Consider the following 13,976-nt stretch of genomic DNA (forward strand, 5'->3'; position numbering starts at 1 on the left):
TGTTTATATGTGGTAGTGAGAGACTTCAACATTGTGTTTTTTACTTAACATATGTTCAACATTATATTATTTAATCAAACCTTTTTTAAGGTATCTGTTATATCATTACCTGGAATGGTGTTTCAGAGTTACAGAACTGGGGAAGAGTTTTCTATAGTAATATGATCTCCAAATAGTTTTCACATTTCAGATTATTAATAAAGTTTAAATTCACTTACACACACACACACACTGCATTTTATCTAATAAAGGCAATATCGATTAAAAAGGAAAAAACAGATCAGCACAGGTTAAATGTCAGCCAAATAATCCATAGACCTTTTAAAATGTATCATCAAATGATCGACCTAGAGGTAACCAATGGGTGCCAGAAAAAATGCCTAAAGACCTTGCCAAGGAGTCAGATGCTCCTACTGCTAAATTATCTCTGCAGATTGTCATGGGTCTCTTACAACTGGCACGCCCAAAGGTATTGCTCATACCACACCGCCTTAAGGTTTGAGGACAGGAATAAAGATGCAGATGTAGAGAATGGACTTGAGGACACAGGGAGGGGGAAGGGTAAGCTGGGATGAAGTGAGAGAGTAGCACTGACATATATACACTACCAAATGTAAAACAGATAGCTAGTGGGAAACAGCTGCATTTCATGGGGAGATCAGCTCAGTGCTTTGTGACCACCTAGAAGGGTGGGATAGGGACAGTGGGAGAGAGATGCAAGAGGGAGGGGATATGGGGATATATGTATACATATAGCTGATTCACTTTGTTATACAGCAGAAACTAACACAACATTGTAAAGCAATTATACTCCAATAAAGATGTTAAAAAAATATAAATAAATAAATAAAAATAAAAATAGTTTGCTTCTTTTGGAGAAAATTGCATGCTCTGTGTACATTTATATTATTCTCCTAGGGAATCAGTCCGTTTTTTGTTTTTTGGGTTTTTTTTTTTTTTTTTTTGGTAAGACATGAGACAGCAAATAATATGTATGAAATAGACTTGCTTAACCTAAATAGATTGTTACATAAAAGTGACATGTCATTCATTGTTACCAGCCCTTTCTACCACTGGTTATATTTTTCCTTCACTCAGCCCCTTTTTGAAAATCGGCTTATAGGACTCCCATAAAATGGGTGACATTAAAATGTAATCATCAGGTGTTTAAAATATCAATATGCTATGTATTGTGCAGCCAACAAAGAAACAAATGCACCTGCTTTTGATTTGTAACCTAAGTATTTTATGGACATATCCTGAGATAAATACTTGTAACATGAAAAGTAAGTATTTAATTGAATTGTATGTAATTGACCATGCTATGATGTATTAATAACAATTCAAATTGTTGACACTCTTTCTAATATTCTTTGCCTTTCTCCAAATAGTATTTCGAGGTGTGTTAAATGCATGATGGTACTTCCCATGAGAACCAGTGAATTTAATTAAGAAAAAATTTCTTAGCGTATTGGGGCAAATGTAAACAATTTTCCGTTCTCTACAGCGACTACACTATTATTTTTCTCAATATGTCAGCAATCTTTCAAAATATTGGCTTTTATGTTTATCTAAAGATAGAAAAACTTTTGAAACTCTTATTTTTATTTTAAAAAGGACGTTATTTCCTTAGATATTATGGAGCACTGTGCCAAGTGAGAAAAAGGACTAGAAAGAACCAGAATGACATTATGTAAGGCTGATACAAAATAGAAGAGCTGAGATGCTTTGCTATAAACACTCTTTTTAATGTATTCAAAAATATTTTATAGTGTAGGTGGCACATTTATTTTGGAAAGAATTTTGAGGAATAAAAGAGTTTAACATGCCACATAATAGCAGCTTGTGTTGGTGATAATAACTGGGTTATATAGAGAATAAAGACATATGAAAACCCCCCAATTTATTTTTCCTCTAGGCTGTTGAAAATTGAAGGCAGAACTTACTTAATTTAATGTCAAGTATGTTCAAGAACATACATATTGAAATTAAACATAAAAGAAAAAAAGGAGTTATTTACATAGTGTTATTAGCATATTTGTATCAGTCTTTAGCAAGTATTTCTTATTTAGAGGTTTTTAAATCAGTATTCTCTAACATTTACAGAATCAGAATTCTGCAAAAAGAATAAAATAGATTGCCGTTTCCTTGCTATACTCAATATAGGTTGCAATGATTTTTGCAGTGTCAGCATATATCCAAGAAGGTGTATGTATACAATATATCCATATAAGATCTAAATTATACATTATACCACTTATTAGATTCTGAAGTTAAATTTAATTTAAACCTAATCCATGTATACTTCAGAATTCATAGACCCCTTACTAAGGACTGAAATAAGGTAAGATCTTGAATAGTTACCTTCCTCCATGACTTACTTCATTGTCTTCTTCAGAATACTCTTTTGTATCTTGTGCCTTTTGATAAAAATTAAAGAGAATTTTAGTCTTTTAGGAAGACTTAATAAGATTAACAAGTCCCTTAGAGAGAGACTAACTGAGATTTGTCTCATCCACTGAATTCTGCACATTGTCTGCCCAGTTACCCACCCCCCCCAGCATTGGCATATCTTCCCATAGTGCTACCACTCTGCATTGCTTCTCTGTGGGTGCATTTCACTGTACGTTGGTGAGTCTCTGCCATACTGCAGTGAGTTCAGGAAATTCTGGCACAAAATAGAACTTTCCTTTTTTTTTTCTTTTTGGGCTCACCGTGTGGCATGTGGAAATTCCCCAACCAGGGATCGCACCCGTGCCCCCTGCAGTGGAAGTGTGGAGTATTAACCACTGGACCACCAGGGAAGTCCTTAAATAGAACTTTTAGCATTTGTCTGAACAGAAAAATTATTCTCTATTACAAAAAAAATCACAAATGTCGTCATGCATTGCATGATGCATTGCAACACTGGAAATTTTCCTACCTGGCTGGAGAACTTGGAATTTTATGGTTGATTTGTTATCCACTTGCAGTTCTCCTCTAAAACTGGAATACTTTTTCTAATTTTTTTTGTAAGGCATATTCTGCAAACTTTTGAACTATGTAATATCTTATCTGTGATAATATATATGAGAAGAATTTGAATGAACTGTGGTATCATTCGAAATTTTGAAAGCACAATTCTCCTTGCAAACATTTAGATTTATTTTGTATGTCCAAAGACACCGTATGTTATTCAAGCACTTTGAATATCCCCATAGATTTTTGGCTGCCATGTGCGCTTTCCATTCTTCTACTTAGAAAAGCCAAAGGGGGGGGGAATAAATAAAATGAAGGAAACCTTTAATAACTAGGAAGAATATAAATGTCACAAGTTATAACTGTTGGGAATTAGATTACTTGTCAACTAAAGCATTGAGTGAGTATGTGAGCAAGCCTGGAATGGAGATTCTCAAGGGTGCTAAATATTGTTTCCTCCAAATGTTTGTTAGACTCAAGAGGGTAAATACTTAGCCAACTCCTTCCAAACTGTAAGGGAATAACATTCGATTCATACAATTGTTTCTTTCCGTCTGAAAATGCATTTAATACTCAAGATAACAACAAACAGTAGCTCTAGAAACTGCTTGTTGTTTTTATTTTTAGGAATGTAAAACTAGACTTTCACAGTCCTCATCATTCTCTGGGTTTGCTATCCTTCCATGCCTATATTAATATTAATATCCAAATTCCATTTGGTTGTTAGATTTAAAATGCATATATTACAAGGGCTGGAGTCTTCCTCCACTGTAGTTGTGGAGCTTCTAACTATAATCCCCTTAGTCATAGACTCAATGTCTTTCTGAGTCATTTCAAAATTACACAGAAATTGTCTGCCCATGCTTGGGAATGAGACAGACATGAAATCAGCTCCAGCCTTTTCTTAGGAATCTATGAACAAGACGTTGGAAGGGGTCACCAGACCGCTGCCATGAACAGGCACTCAGGCAGCCTCTCTTTGATGTTTGGTTGTAGAATCCATCTTTGATGTTTGCCAACCTTTGTCAGGTTGGCCCCTAGGAACCATAGCTCCTGCTTGGTACGTCACCAGCTTCTCAAAAGACGATCCCCACCCCTTTCACTCTTTCTGTAGAAGTGAGAGCATGACCTCTCAGCCTCCTTCCCATCATCCCATTCCCAGTCTGCACCATTGCCCCAGATGCCTCTGTACACATTCATCTGAGCCTTCACTCTACCAAAAAATAAGGAAACAATAAACATCCAGGCTTAATAGTCCTTGCAGATTGGATGTGGAATGAAGATACTGTTGCTACCTGCCGTGTCCCACGCTGCTTGGACTCAGTGAAGCACGTCTCTATGTAGAGTTGCAAACATATAGTCAGGGAGAGGAGCCGACATGACTGCCTCTGCAGGGCTCAGGTAGTTTAAATTTGCTCTCTTCACACAGGCATAGTTGGGAAGAGTGTTTTGAAGCCTTGGCACATAATACTCAACTAAACTGTGAAATTGGAGTTGGAGTATAGAATGATTAACAGCACAGTTATCTGACTGAAGTGACACTTTGGAAAAGTTAAAGTTTGTCTCACGTTCAACTAAAATTGAGATTGAGAGTAAACCCCAGAAAAAATTACCTAAAAAAAAAAAAATCATTTGCTAAAGTGAAGATAAAGAGATTTGATTAAAGAGAAATTGAAAATCATCTCAAAGAGCATGACTATTTATGGACTAAGAGAGAGAAAGAAATATAGCATCTTATCTAAAAGATAATAAAAAGAATACATCTTTATATTTTATAAAATCTGTTTACATTAAGGTATAAGTTCATACAAATTGTAAATATATTTTATGTCATATAGTAAATATGCCCATCGTTACCTAAATAGAGAAAAAAGTTGTACCAAAACCTATGAGCAGGCTAGTTCCATCATGTAAAATAATTAACTTTTATCAAGAAAGTGAGAAAAGTGTTAATAAAATCTAAAACAAGCTCTTTTTTCTATAAAGTTAGTATAATTTTTCTCTTTGTGAATGAAAGAAATATGTATTGCTTCTCTGTTTTGTACATAACTTTTCAGTGTGTTTTGATAATATATAATTCCAATTGTAGGACTATAGCAATACAAAGGAATCATAGAAAAATTTCCATAGTAGCATAAAGTTTCTGGTAAATGGGCAGCCCTCCTAAAAATAATAATCACATATAGCAAAAGAAATTAAACTAAGTTAAAGAAGTGACTATTAATGTATTTAGAAACTAGAAACCTATAATTAAAATGTTTTAAATCAAATAGCGAGTTTAAATTGAACATCAAAACCTGAATTCCAAATGTAAAGAATAAAGTAGAAACTGACCTGGTAACAGCCAAAACAAGTGATTAATTTTATTGAATAGAAAAAAGAATTAAGAAAAAAGGTTCCTTATCAATGTTTCCCCATAGATAATCTTAATTCCCAAGAAAAAGACTGAAACTAATTCCTCTCCTTTATTACTGAATTAAAAAAAATCATCACAGGATATGTCCAGGAATTGGCATCTTTTCATTAATATTATTAACATCCAATTAGCCATTTTAATTTCAAGACTCCTGGTCTTTCTCTAGTTAAAGTTGTGTTCAATTATATATTTTAATATATTTTTAAAAATATATATTTTATAATATTTTTTAAAATATATATTTAAAAAATATATTTTATATATTATATAATTATATATTTTTATTACATTTGTTCGGCTACTTATAGCAGGATTCTTTATCTAAAAATCGGCTTTAAATTACTGACCTTTTGTTCAACCTTTTCATAACGTTCTTTCCTTCATGTTAGAGCATTTTGTCCTATATATTGATTGCATGTTCTGTAAACTTGATTCTGTTCTTTGTTTCTTCTTCTTTTTTTTTTTTTTAAATTTTAGAAAACAAAAATTGGACATTTATTCATAACTCAAAAGAAACACTAAGCAGGTAGGGTAAGAGATTACGTGTAGACACAGTGAGTTCCACCCCAGCCCTATTTCTCCAAGGCTGCATAGTCAAATGGAATATCTGGAGAGAACACCTGGACAACAGAGGATGGGTCAGCGACGCCTCCGGTCTGGACTCCTGCTGCGTCTGCGGCCACCTCTCCTCTTGCCCTTGGGTGGACCCCGAACAAAACACCAGTCTACGCTGATCGGCTGTCCCATCAAATCCTGGCCATTGAGTCCTTCCATAGCAGCTTGGGCCTCCTTTTATGTTTCATACTCAACTAGAGTATACCCCTTTAGATATCCTGTACGTTTGTCCAGGTTGAGGTGGATGTTTATTTCTCCATACTCTGCAAATTTATCATGGATGTCTTCTTCCGTGGCTTCCTCATGGACTCCAGTAACAAAGAGAATCCAACCTTCAACAGAGCGCTGTGGTCCGGGTTCATCGCCATCCTGCTCCACGCTGTCATAATCCTCACACATCCGCGCTCGAGACCCCTCTTCGGAGCCAAAGCCACGGCCTTTCCGTTTCTTCACCTTTTCTTTCAGTTTGTGGATGCTCTTGTCCCATCCTCATCCATGGTGAAATCCTCGCCCCCGGCCTCATGAAGGTCCAGTACGTCCGCCATCTTGCCTAAGCTCTCTGTTCTTTGTTTCTTCTAATGAAAATTTCATCTATCAGTTGCATTCTTATTTTCCTATACATTTCCTCCTTCATACAGATATTTTTAAATTATTCATATTTGTTTGCATCATTTTTAGTTTCCTTTTGATCTGAATCTATCACCTTATCTCATATCTCTTATTTTCTAACATAATTCTGAAATTTTATTGAAATAAAAAACCAGACATTTTCCATATTTTCCTTCTATTTCCCTCAACATATTCTTCTCAAAAGTGTGTTTTTCTTCTGCCTCTGCAGTACTGTTCTCTGTTCTCGTTACACTTCTTTTTCCTTACTCACATTCAAAGATGTTGGCTACATTCAGGTTGTATATCCTCACTTTGGTTTTCCTTCTTGTTCATAAGTTTGCTGTTTGAATCCTCCTCTCTGACTTAAACTGCTCAGTTATCTTACTGTCAATAATCTACGTCCATAGCTACTGACATTTCTGCCAGGTAGCTTGGTGCCACACTCTTCCGGGGTTAGTTGAAGCTTCATTGTGCTCTCCTTTTTTTCTGAGTCTTTTACATCTGGCCTCTGTGAAAGCTACCCTTTACAGCCATGCTCTTCTTTTTGCTTTTTTAAACCACTGTGTGTCATCTGTATTTTTACTACCTATAGTCATTGTATGGCCTCTGATCCTCTGGAGTGCCACAGCTCTAAAATGCTCATTTGCACACGTGAAAGTTTGCCGAGTGCTCATGGTCCTTCCTGTCCCGGCCCTTGCAGGGTTCTCACAAAGTCCCCTTTACTGCCAGTACTCTGATTTTCATCAGTCAGGACTCCTACACTGATCCTCGGTGCCATCAGACATAGTAATCAAAACTTCTTTGAATGGATAATTTTCTGCTTCTTATTGGGAAGCTCTAAAGCTATCTTAAGTTGCTTTAATGTTATTTACAATGTAGTTTTATCAAATTATTTATATCTAACTTGCCAACTAGTTCTAGAATATTCATTTATTCCCTTGCTCATTATTAGTGCATCCAATCAATAAACCATTATTGAGGATCTACCTGCATATTTTAAGTACTTACAGAAGCTTCAGGAATTATTTGTTTGTACTGTGTTTAATGGATATCAACAATTGTGCTTCCAGATGCTTGGGTGAAGTCCTAGTGACTGGAGATTTATATTTGGGATTTTCTATATAGAAATTTGTGGAAACATCCACAATTAGCGGCAGAAGGTGATCTTGCAGGTAATGTGTTGTAAATATTCTTGTAGTTGTCAAACAATCATTTATAAATACAGAAAGGAAAATTTTTCTGGCCACTTTTTGGGGCCACAAGAGGGAGGTTCTTCTGATGCTTGCTCTGATTCATTACTTAGAGTAGAAAGTAATGATATACTATAATATGTATAATATTAAAGACTATGTCTTAACAACAGTTATAGGTAGGAATTTGTATTCTGACAGATGTGAAGGTTTTATCTATCAAGATATATGGGGAACCTTAAAAATAAAGTCTGGTTGGAGATGCAGCAGATGGCCATATATGAGGCTTTAGACAAGAAAATAATAGCAAAAATATTTGCAAGCAATGATTTAATAAAAACTTTTTGTAGAGTAAATATCTTTATTTCTCTAGTTAAGGGATAAAGTTTCACATGATTGATGTAATGCTTCTGTTTTGTTTTAGACAATCTAAGTGAATATAAGCCTTTGATATCTAAAATTTGACAATCCTTCAAATGGTATTTATTTTCTAAGCTATAGATTACATTCACATACTTCACATGTACCTATATACATTCTCTTTTACATATGTATGTTTATTCATACACATTATGTATATTCATCTAGCAGCATGTCATATCAGTGATAGCTGTCAATCCATCATTTTATTGGCAGTACTTCTATCAGAAATTTTACATTGAGTACTATTTGATTATGCATATACTTCACACAATACAAACTTTACATGACTTTTGAGAATATGATAATTTTAAAAAATGGAGAATTTTTAAAAGGACAAAAGACATGACCTGATTTTTGAAACCAGAGAGGACAAATCTCTCCGTCAGTTCGTAATCAAATGTCAATCAAAAGTTGAAATTGTGCTTCAAGTTAAGCATCATCCTGATCTCATCTTGTGCTTCTTCTTAATTAGAAAAATCCCCTTTAGTTCTTGAAAATTAAAATTATGTTTATTTGAATCATTTATAAATTTCTATCTAACTGATATTGGTAATCTCAAAAAGAAACTACATAATGCAAAAGCTATGAATCTCAAACTATATTCCATTGTTAAGAAGCATGTGACAGAATACACACATACTTCAAATGTTCTCTCTTTCATTCATATCATTTAAGAATCGTTTCTACCCCTCATTTTTTTTCTTCTCTTAGTTTCCTTTTGTTACATTTATTTGCTTGACCAGTTTCTGACATTCAGTTGCTTTGGGGACTTAGCAGCACAATCATCGAAACCAAAGAAGGAAGAAACCTCCCAGATTATTGAGTTCATTTCCATTGGAAAAGTAACAACTGATTCCTGACTTCGATTAGAGTTTTATGTGTCCCTAGCTACACTCAGGTATTGATTGTATTTATTATTTTTAAGAAAGCCTACCTATAGCCAATAACTATCTTTAATTTACCTTGCAAAAAATTCCCTCCTCCACATAATTCTGATTATATGAAAAGCAGAATAGCTTTGTGTGACCAATGAGTAGCCGAAACTTGTCATAAATCTGACAGCTTTTATTGCTTTACTGTTCTATCATTAATTATTTAAAAATAATGAAAAACTCAAGCTAGAAACTAGCTTGCTTATACCTTAAAGGTACATAGTTTGTGTCAAATGAAAACATTTCCTACATGAAAGGAAATATGTGTAAAAAATATCCATTATTTCACACATGTACTTCTTTATTATATATTTTTTTTGAATTTGAGGTTATTGGACCAGAATGTGATATTCTCAACTGGAATATTATTATAAAATAATTCAAGTCTGAGCACTGCCCTTGAACTTAGAGGACCTGAGATTCATGTAAGAATCAAATAAATCTGTTTCATAGACCAAAAAATACCTAATATAACAAGATATTGCTAGAAGCTCAATGAGATAAGAAGCCACATCAGTTTGTTCCTCATTGTAAATGCAACTCCTAGAAGACTGTCTTGATACCAGTAGAGACTATTACTTTTAATATTTATTAGGGAAGCAAAATATTATAAAGAATTGAAAATTATTTCAGCCTCATCTCTCCAAGTATTTCCAGGCTAATAAGAGTGTTGAGGTAAATGTTTAAACAACTAAAACCAAAGTTTGTTTATGATAGGGTACACATGGGTAGCTGAGGTGCTAAGATTTTCATGAGTTCATCTGAGGAGAGATCATTTTGGAACAGTATTATCTAGTCATTCTCTGTAGAAAGTATGAGATTTCAGTTTGATTTTAAGGAATGAAAATATTTAAGTGAATGCGAAAAGAAAAGGAATGATAATATTTAGATAATGTTTACAAAAGAGAGATGATTCAAAGGCACGGGGGAATGGTTGGATTAACAAAGACAATGATAATTAACAGGAAGGAGATGTCTCCTCGAAGAACAATTATTGGGAATATGGATGTGTAGTGCTTTCTGGATAGCTATCAAGAAGCCTGAATGGTAGGTTGAGGAGTTTGGGCACCATTATAAAGGTTTAGAGGTTACTAAACAATTTCATTGATGGATGACATAGTAAAAAGTAATTTTAAAAGATTTGTCTAGTAAATATATATTCTCTGAATCAGAGGGGAGATCTAGGAGCACAGAAACCAGTTAGGAAACAGACTCAATCATGTTGGCATAAGATAAATAAAATTTTATCTTTATTTATTTATTTATTCATTTATTATTACAAACAGGGTGCAGTTGGACCCCACAGGATGTAGTAGGTGGCTCTGGGTATATGAGGTAGTAAAGTGCAGGTCCTGATAGAGGGACAGGGCAAGGATGGGCTGAGATGCACGGAGCATCAGGTACTACTCAGAAAATGGCAGAATTAAGACCCAGGCGCAGCTGCCTTGACAACTCTTCCCAGAGGATGCTTGATCTTGTGCGTTCTCTGGAGTTCTATGGGGTTGCCAGGGGAGTTTGGGCATGAGACACACCTGGGGAACCCAGGTGTCTGAGGCCTCCTATTAATATTTTTACAAAAATGCAAAATAAATCGTTAATCACGTGAGTGAAATTCTGAGGGTAGGATCAAAGGACTGATGATTGATGAGGTATGAAAGCAGAGATAGGAAAATAATGAAGGATTTTAATGAATTCTCAAGGTAGGCCAGAGAAATTGATATTATAGAAATGGTTTTGTCTAGAACTTAAGTAGTAGAGGAAATGTTACCACTTAGTGCTTCTTTAAAAATATACCTAGATAAGTTTATTGTGTATACACAATTCTAAGTGCTTGCAAGTTCCTTGTCCAAAGAATGTTACTTTTCAGTGAAGAGAGATGACAGAAAACTGCTTCTGATGCTACCCAAGGCACATTTTTATTGATTCATTTCAGAGGGTTAAGCCTTGGCATTTTCTAAGTAATTGCAGTATTTGAGTTCAATATTTTGGATTAACAATATGCAACCATAAACTTCTTATGTCAGAAGTTCCTTTAAGAGTTAATAGAATTTTCAGTCTAAATGTCCTAATGGATGAAATTCTCATAATTTCAGTAATTGTTTTCTCCTGCAAAAATATCTGTGTATGGAAGCAGTTAGAGAGTATTCATTTTGGCTATGTTTGCAATTAATGGCATTATCACTGATGACTTGAAAAGGGAAATTGAACACATACAGCTGTCAAGATGAATGTCATGTTCAAATTGTTAGTATTTTTAATTTGCACAAAGATACTGACAACGAAGATAATATATAGTTACTGGGTTAAAAGGGAACTAGAAAGCTCCTAAAATACAAAAATGTGTTACATAACAGACCTGAGCTTAATTGTACTTGTCAGATGGGACATTTTCCTGTTTTTAAAGCGCTCATGAAACAGAATCCATCCTGGTAATGCACAGCCATTCTAATCAAGTTTTACTGTCAGTGTGGGGTAATTGGTGGTCTAAAAGAGAACCTTAGTTTCTACCTAGAAAGCAAATCCAAGGATGGAATAAAATTATATTATTTATAGTCATAATCACAATCAAAAGGAAAGTAGTTTAGTCAGGATCATTCTTAATAGAATTTGAATATATGAAAAATACATTTCTTTTTTTTCTTTAATAACATGATTTTTCAGAATATGTGAGACAAACTACTAGCAAACTGTTGGTGGACCCTTTTAGACGAGTTATAATGTGGAAAGTGTCACGCTAGTAAAGGTGAAATTTCCTAGGAAGTGAGAGAGCCAATTATTCAGAAATACCATCAGGTCACCTTGCTTGTAATTCTCAAGCATGTCTCTGGTGCATAAATTACCAATTCACAGCTCATGTTCAATATCATCCAATCTATGCTAAATAAAATGTTGGCTTTTATGGTCATCTAAACTGAAAAACCCTTTTCAGACACACAGTCATGAATAATGGAACTAGATAGACAAGCAAAAGTAGAAATGCCTTCTACTCTGCCTTCCTAAACCAGAGTTAAGCATTCTTCTAGATCTCATGATTATCCTTTATCCCACTACTTTATAGGGCTTCATTTTATCATATTTATTACTAACATGTAAGTTTATGTTTTAGCTGTTCTTAAAATTTTCAAAAGTGCATCATGTCCTATATAATCTTTTCAGACTCTTTGAATTAATTTTATTTTGCAAAGATTCACCCATATTGTTGTGTATAGCTGTGGTTGTGTATGGATTGCTATATAATATTCCATTGTGTCCACGTAACATTGTCTTTGCTATTTATGGATATTTGGATTGTTTCCAGTTTTTGATGTTATATAGAATGTTGCTGTGAACACTGCTTTACTCATGATAAATTGGCACGTATGTATCACACAAATGTTATGTCTTGTTTGTATATTAACATATTTTTTCTTTAAACTAAATTTAACATTTAAAATTTGAACTAATGAAAAGTGGAGGCATTTCTCAAGCTTCTGTGAAATGATACAGAGAATTTTATTCAAAGAAAATGTATTCTATAATCAGCTGCAGTATTACTACTTTTCAGAACTGATCTTTAAGTGCAGACTTTTAGGTGATAGAAACCAAAACCAACTTGAATTAAGTAAAATAAAAGAGTCAATTAACCATGAGTTTATTATAAGTGTATTGGTATATCTCACAGATGATATGGACAGAAATTCCACCGGGATCAGAAATTAGAAACAAAACTCTGTTAAGAGTTTTCTGTTTTGTTTTGTTTTCTTCCGGTGTACTGTCTCTCCATACTATTCTTTATCAATCTTTATAATTTATATTTTTTATTGTTTATTTCACACTTAAAAAAATTTATTGCTTGCTGTGGTCTGAAGTTCACAGAAAGAAGAAAAATGGCCATCATAAACAGCTCCTTTAATACATGTCCTCAGAGAACTTTAATGGAATGGTATTTTCAGCCTGTTTCTTAGCCCTTCCCAGAGAAGGACAGTTATTGGGTTAGCCCATGTCAATTTCCCACTCCTGAACTATGTTCAAAACCTTGACAACTATGTCCAAAAGCTTGAGTGCCCCTATATTGTTGAGATTCCCATGGTAACTCTGAGGATGGATTTTGCAATTTCAAATAGAAGAGGGGATGGGAATTTTCCTGAAAAGAAGTGGGGATGTTCTGGACAAACTAATACATTCCAGTAACTTATAGTAATGCCTGTGCTTAAGCATCACCTGACTTTCTTCATCAGCTGTTTGTACTATGTACTAGAGCATCTATATCTATAGGTTATCTATAGCTATATTTATGTCTATATCTATTCACCTATACCTATATATCTATATCTATGTCTATCTATGACCAATTTGCTCAGATTTGACCAATTTACTCTGGCGGGGATGGTGGTGGTGGTGATGAGAATCCTAGCATCATCCAATAATATATGTTTTTGGAATGTTTTGTGGCCTGACTTCTTAAGTCTTATTATATCAGATGGACTATATTTTGAATAAGAACTAATGATTGATGCAGAAATCTTGAGAAATTCTCTAATAAAATGCAAAATAGGCAAATATTTTCTCCTAATTTTGGAAGCTTTCACATGATATTTATTTCGATAGTAATAGAGCTTCTAACAATAATTTATAGAAAATAGAAAAGAGATATGTTAAAAAAAAAGAAGTGATCTTGTTTAAGAGAAAATTAAGGTGTTAGAAGACATGAAAATATGTCTTTATTGGAGAGGGATGCTGCAAATCATAGACCAATGAGCTTAATGTAAAATAATGGGTGATCTATTTCAAGTGAATTGTTGTTAAGCACTGAGAGACAGATGAAAGGGTTACTAGGAATCAAAAGGAATTTAA

At 34.1% G+C, this 13,976-nt stretch overlaps 1 pseudogene across 1 annotated transcript; it reads right to left on the reverse strand.

The window, feature by feature from the left end:
- Positions 1 to 5,845: 5,845 nt before the first annotated feature.
- LOC308626843 (RNA-binding protein 8A-like) lies at positions 5,846 to 6,534 on the reverse strand (annotated as a pseudogene). The gene has a single exon. The product of its transcript is annotated as an RNA-binding protein 8A-like (transcript).
- Between the last annotated feature and the right edge of the window lie 7,442 nt (positions 6,535 to 13,976).

Source organism: Mesoplodon bidens (genome assembly GCF_964165515.1).
Source record: "Mesoplodon bidens genome assembly, chromosome: 13".
NCBI classification, from domain to species: Eukaryota; Metazoa; Chordata; class Mammalia; order Artiodactyla; family Ziphiidae; genus Mesoplodon; species Mesoplodon bidens.